The sequence below is a fragment of the Cervus elaphus genome, chromosome 9 (assembly GCF_910594005.1).
Source record: "Cervus elaphus chromosome 9, mCerEla1.1, whole genome shotgun sequence".
Taxonomy (NCBI): Eukaryota; Metazoa; Chordata; class Mammalia; order Artiodactyla; family Cervidae; genus Cervus; species Cervus elaphus.
Window position 1 is genome coordinate 5087346 of NC_057823.1, and position 7439 is coordinate 5094784.

Genomic DNA, 7439 nt, shown 5'->3' on the forward strand with positions numbered 1-7439 from the left:
CTTCACAAGATCTGTGATAGCCAAGTATCACTTGTGCTTTTAATCAACTTACTATTTTTAATCAACTAACTCTTTTTTTCACTTGAATAAATATTTCAAAGGGTAGTTTTGTCCAAAGTGTTGGTGTGAGTGTGGAGACATAGGAACACTTGTGCATGTTTGCTGAGAATGTAAAATGGTATGGATGCCATAGAAAAGAATATAGCAGTTCCTTAAAACAAACAAACAAACAAACAAACAAAAACATAGAACTACAATATGACCTAGCAATCCCAATTCTGGATATTCATGCAAAAGAATGAAAATAAGAATCTTAAAGAGGTATTTGTACTCCATGTTCATTGAAGCATCATTCACAACAGCCAAAAGATGGGAATCAATTCAAGTGGTCATAGACAGACTGATAAACAAAGTATGGTATATACATACAAAGGAATATTATTCATCCTTAAGAAGGAAAGACTCAAAGACACAACATGGATGAACCTAAAAGACATTTTTGTTGTTCAGATGCTAAGTCATGTCCCACTATTCATGACCCCATGGAATGCAGCATGCCAGGCTTCCTGATCCTTCATGCTCTCCAGGAGTTTGCTCAAACTCAGGTCCATTGAGTTGCTGATGTTATCTAGCCATTTCATCCTCTGTTTCCCCCTTCTCCTTTTGCCTTCAATCTTTCACAGCATCAGGGTCTTTACCAATGAGTTGGCTCTTCACATCAGGCAGCCAAAGTATCGGAGCTTCAGCTTCAGCATCAGTCCTTCCAATGAATATTGACGACTGCTTTCCTTTATAACTGACTGTCTTGATCTCCTTGCTGTCTAACGAACTCTCAAGAGTAGTCTCCAGCACCACACTTCGAAAGCATCAATTCTTCAGCACTCAGCCTTCTTTATGGTCAAACTCTCACATCCATACATGACTACTGGAAAAACCACAGCTTTGATTATACAGACCTTTGTCGGCAAAGTGATATCTCTTCTTTTTAATACACTGTCTAGGTTTGTCACAGCTTTCCTTTCAAGGAGCAAGCATCTTTTAATTTCATGACTGCAGTCACTGTCGCAGTGATTTTGGAGCCTAAGAAAATAAAATCTGTCACTGTTTCCACTTTCCCCCTTCTATTTGCCATGAAATGATTGGGACAGATGTCATGATCTTAGTTTTTTGAGTGCTGAGTTTTAAGCCAGCTTTTTCATTTTCATCTTTCACCCTCATCAAGAGGCTCTTTAGTTTCTTTTCACTTTCTGCCATCAGAGTGGTATCATCTGCATATCTGAGGTTGCTTCTATTTTTCCCAGCAATCTTGATTCCAGCTTGTGATTCATCCAGCCTGGAATTTTGCATGATGTATTATGTATATAAGTTAAATAGGCAGAGTGACAATACAGCCTTTTCCTACTCATTTCCCAATTCTGAACCAATCAGTTGTTTCATGTCTGGTTCTATCTGTTGTTTCTTGACCTGCATACTGGTTTCTCAAAAGACAGGTAAAGTGGTCAGTACTCCCATCACTTTAAGAATTTTCCACAGTTTGCTGTGATCCACACAGTCAAGGTCTTTAGCTCAGTCAATGAAGCAGATGTTTTCTAGAACTCCCTTGCTTTCTCCATGACCCAATGAATGTTGGCAATTTGACCTCTGGTTCCTCTACCTTTACTGAACCCAGCTTCTACACCTGGAAGTTCTCAGTTCACACAGTGCTGAAGCCTAGCGTGAAGGATTTAGAGCATAACTTTGCTAGCATGTGTAATGAATGAAACTGTACAGTAGTTGGGACATTCTTTGGCATTGCCCTTCTTTGGGATTGGAATGAAAACTGACCTTTTTCATTCCTGTGGCCATTGCTGAATTTTCCAAATTTGCTGACATATTGGGTGCAGCACTTTAACTGCATCATCTTTTAGGATTTTAAAGCTCAGCTAAAATTCCATCACCTTCACTAGCTTTGTTCATAGTAATGCTTCCTAAGGTCCACTTGACTTCATACTCCAGGATGTCTGGCTCTAGGTAAGTGACCACACCATTGTAGTTATCTGGGTCATTAAGACTTTTTTGTATAGTTCTTTTGTGTATTTTTGCCACCTCTTCTTAATCTTTTCTGCTTCTGTTAGATCCTTACCACTTCTGTTCTTTATTGTGCCCTTCCTTGCATGAAATGTTCCCTTGATATCCCCAACTTTCTTGAAGAGATTTCCAGTCTTTCCCATTCTACTGTTTTCCTCTATTTCTTTGCATTGTTCACATTAGAAGGCTTTCTTATGTCTCCTTGCTATTCTCTGTAACTTTGCATTCAGTTGGGTATATCTTTTCCCTTCTCCTTTGCCTTTCACTTCTCTTCTTTTCTTAGCTAGTTTTTAAGGCCTCCTTGGACAACCATTTTGCCTTCCTGCATTTCCTTTTCTTTTTTTTTTTTAATTTTTTTATTAGTTGGAGGCTAATTACTTCACAACATTTCAGTGGGTTTTGTCATACATTGATATGAATCAGCCATAGATTTACACTTATTCCCCATCCCGATCCCCCCTCCCACCTCCCTCTCCACCCGATTCCTCTGGGTCTTCCCAGTGTACCAGGCCCGAGCACTTGTCTCATGCATCCCACCTGGGCTGGTGATCAGTTTCACCATAGATAGTATACATGCTGTTCTTTTGAAATATCCCACCCTCACATTCTCCCACAGAGTTCAAAAGTCTGTTCTGTATTTCTGTGTCTCTTTTTCTGTTTTGCATATAGGGTTATCGTTACCATCTTTCTAAATTCCATATATATGTGTTAGTATGCTGTAATGTTCTTTATCTTTCTGGCTTACTTCACTCTGTATAAGGGGCTCCAGTTTCATCCATCTCATTAGGACTGGTTCAAATGAATTCTTTTTGACAGCTGAGTAATATTCCATGGTGTATATGTACCACAGCTTCCTTATCCATTCATCTGCTGATGGGCATCTAGGTTGCTTCCATGTCCTGGCTATTATAAACAGTGCTGCGATGAACATTGGGGTGCATGTGTCTCTTTCAGATCTGGTTTCCTCAGTGTGTATGCCCAGAAGTGGTATTGCTGGGTCATATGGCAGTTCTATTTCCAGTTTTTTAAGGAATCTCCACACTGTTTTCCATAGTGGCTGTACTAGTTTGCATTCCCACCAACAGTGTAAGAGGGTTCCCTTTTCTCCACACCCTCTCCAGCATTTCTTGCTTGTAGACTTTTGGATAGCAGCCATCCTGACTGGCGTGTAATGGTACCTCATTGTGGTTTTGATTTGCATTTCTCTAATAATGAGTGATGTTGAGCACCTTTTCATGTGTTTGTTAGCCATCTGTATGTCTTCTTTGGAGAAATGTCTGTTTAGTTCTCTGGCCCATTTTTTGATTGGGTCATTTATTTTTCTGGAATTGAGCTGCAGGAGTTGCTTGTATATTTTTGAGATTAATCCTTTGTCTGTTTCTTCATTTGCTATTATTTTCTCCCAATCTGACGGCTGTCTTTTCACCTTACTTATAGTTTCCTTTGTAGTGCAAAAGCTTTTAAGTTTCATTAGATCCCATTTGTTTAGTTTTGCTTTTATTTCCAATATTCTGGACAAATAATTTCACAATTTGTATGGAAATACAAAAAACCTCGAATAGCCAAAGTAATCTTGAGAAAGAAGAATGGAACTGGAGGAATCAACCTGCCTGACTTCAGACTCTACTACAAAGCCACAGTCATCAAGACAGTGTGGTACTGGCACAAAGACAGAAATATAGACCAATGGAACAGAATAGAAAGCCCAGAGATAAATCCACGAACCTATGGACACCTTATCTTTGACAAAGGAGGCAAGGATATACAATGGAAAAAAGACAACCTCTTTAACAAGTGGTGCTGGGAAAACTGGTCAACCACTTGCAAAAGAATGAAACTAGAACACTTTCTAACACCATACACAAAAATAAACTCAAAATGGATTAAAGATCTAAATGTAAGACCAGAAACTATAAAACTCCTAGAGGAGAACATAGGCAAAACACTCTCTGACATAAATCACAGCAAGATCCTCTATGACCCACCTCCCAGAATATTGGAAATAAAAGCAAAACTAAACAAATGGGATCTAATGAAACTTAAAAGCTTTTGCACTACATTTCCTTTTCTTTGGGATGGTTTTGGTCAGCACCTCTTGTACAGTGTTATGAACCTCTGTCCATAGTTCTTCAGGCACTCTCTTGAATGCCTGAATCTTGACCTCATCCCTTGAATCTATTCATCACCTTAATTGCATAATCATAAGGGATTTGATTTAGGTCATACCTGAAAGGCCAACTGGTTTTCCCTACTTTCTTGAATTTAAGCCTGAATTTTGAAATGAGGAGCTGATCATGAGCCACAGTCACCTTCAGGTCTTGTTTTTGCTGACTGTATAGAGCTTCTCCATCTTTGGCTGCAAAGAATAGAATCAATTTGATTTTGGTATTGACCATCTGGTGATGTCCATGTGTAGAGTTGTCTCTTGTTTTGATGGAAGAGACTGTTTGCTATGACCAGTGTGTTCTCTTGACAAAACTGTATTAGCCTTTGCCTTCTTCATTTTGTACTCCAAGACCAACTTGCCTGTTACTCCAGCTATCTCTTGACTTCCTACTTTTGCATTCCAATCCTCTATGATGAAAAGGACATACTTTGGGGGTGTTAGTTCCAGGTCTTGTAGGTGTTCATAGAACCAGTCAACTTCAGCTTTTTTGACATTAGTGGTTTGGGCACAGACTTGGATTACTGTGATGCTAAAAGACATTATGCTAAGTGATATAAGCTAGTCACAGAAGGACAAATACTGTATTTGTTCCACTTATATGAGTGGAATAGTGAAATTGGTAGACACAGAAAATAGAACGGTGGTCCCAGGGCCTGGGGGAGGAGGATGTTATTGTTTAATGGGTACAGGGTCTCAGTTTTACAAGGTGATAAGAGACTGGAGGTGGATGGTAAAAATGGTTGCACAATAATGTGAGTGTAAACCCCTTGTTGTAGTAGAAGTGGCTAAAGTCACTTGTACCATGCAAAAGAGGTATTTATTCTCTTGTATAACTACTAATTAATTCATTATATATTATATTATATAAAATTCAACATTGATTTATGATAATAAAAAAAAAGCCCTCCAGAAAGCAGGCATAGAAGGAACACATCTCAACATAATAAAAGTCATATATAATAAACCCACAGCAAACATTATCCTCAATGGTGAAAAATTGAAAGCATTTTCCCTAAAGTCAGGAACAAGACAAGGGGGCTCACTCTCACCACTACTATTCAACATAGTTTTGGAAGTTTTAGCCACAGCAATCAGAGAAGAAAAAGGAATAAAATGAATCCAGATTGGAAAAGAAGAAGTAAACCTCTCACTGTTTCCAGATGAGATGATCCTCTATATAGAAAACCCTAAAGATACCACCAGAAAATTACTAGAGCTAATCAATGAATATAGTAAAGTTGCAGGATATAAAATTAACACACAGAAATCCCTTGCATTCCTATACACTAACAATGAGAAAACAGAAAGAGAAATTAAGGAAACAACTCCATTCACCATTGCAAGAAAAAGAATAAAATACTTAGGAATAAATCTACCTAAAGAAACAAAATAACTATATATAGGAAACTATAAAACACTGATGAAAGAAATCAAAAAGGACACAAATAGATGGAGAAATATACCATGTTCATGTATCAGAAGAATCAGTGTAGTGAAAATAAGTATACTACCCCAACGCAATCTATAGATTCAATGCAATCCCTATCAAACTACCAACAGTATTTTTCACAGAACTAAAACAAATAATTTCACAATTTGTATGGAATTACAAAAAACCTTGAATAGCCAAAGCAATCTTGAGAAAGAAGACTGGAACTGGAAGAATCAACCTGACTGACTTCAGACTATACTACAAAGCTACAGTCATCAAGACAGTATGGTACTGGCAGAAAGACAAAAATACAGATCAATGGAACAAAATAGAAAGCTCAGAGATAAATCCATGCACCTATGGACACCTTATCTTTGACAAAGGAGGCAAGAATATACAATGGAGAAAAGACAATCTCTTTAACAAGTGGTGCTGGGAAAACTGGTCAATCTCTTTAACAAGTGGTGCTGGGAAAACTGGTCAATCACTTGTAAAAGAATGAAACTAGAACACTTTCTAACACCATACACAAAAAATAAACTCAAAATGGATTAAAGTTCTACATGTAAGGCCAGAAACTATAAAACTTCTAGAGGAAAACGTAGGCAAAACACTCTCTGACATAAATCACAGCAGGATCCTCTATGACCCACCTCCCAGAGTAATGGAAATAAAAGCAAAAATAAATAAATGGGACCTAATGAAACTTAAAAGTTTTTGCACTACGAAGGAAACTATGATCAAGGTGAAAAGACAGCCTTTAGGATGGGAGAAAACAATTGCAAATAAAGCAAATTACAAAGAATTAAATCTCAAAAATATACAAGCAGCTCACGTAGCTCAATTCCAGAAAAACAAATAACCCAATCAAAAAATGGGCCAAAGAACTGAACAGACATTTCTCCAAAGAAGACATACAGATGGCTAACAAACACATGAAAAGATGCTCAACATCACTCATTATCAGAGAAATGCAAATCAAAACCACAATGAGGTACCATCTCATGCTGGTCAGAATGGCTGCTATCAAAACATCTACAAACAGTAACTGCTGGAGAGGGTGTGGCAAAAAGGGAACCTTCTTACACTGTTCATGGGAATGCAAACTAGTACAGCCACTATGGAGAACAGTGTGGAGATTCCTTAAAAAAACTGGAAATAGAACTGCCATATGACCCAGCAGTCCCACTGCTGGGCATACACACTGAGGAAACCAGAATTGAAAGAGACATGTGTACCCCAATGTTCATCACAGCACTCTTTACAATAGCCAGGACACGGAAGAAACCTAGATGTCCATCTGCAGACAAGTGAATCAGAAAGCTGTGGTACATATACATAATGGAATATTACTCAGCTATTAAAAAGAAGGCATTTGAATCAGTTCTAATGAGGTGGATGAAACTGGAGTGTATTATATAGAGTGAAGTAAGTCAGAAAGAAAAATGCCAATACAGTATATTAATGCATATATATGGAATTTAGAAAGATTATCACAATGACCCAATAAAAGAGACAGCAAAAGTGACACAGAGACAAAGAACAGACTTTTGGACTCCGTGGGAGAAAGCGAGAGTGGGATGATTTGAGAGAATAGTATTTAAACATGTACATTACCGTATATGAAATAGATCGCCAGTGCAGGTTCGATGCATGAGACAGGGTGCTCAGGGCTGGTGCACTTGGATGACCCTGAGGGATGGGATGGGGAAGGAGGGGGGAGGGGCGTTCAGGATGGGGGACACATGTACACCCATAGCTGATTCATGTCAA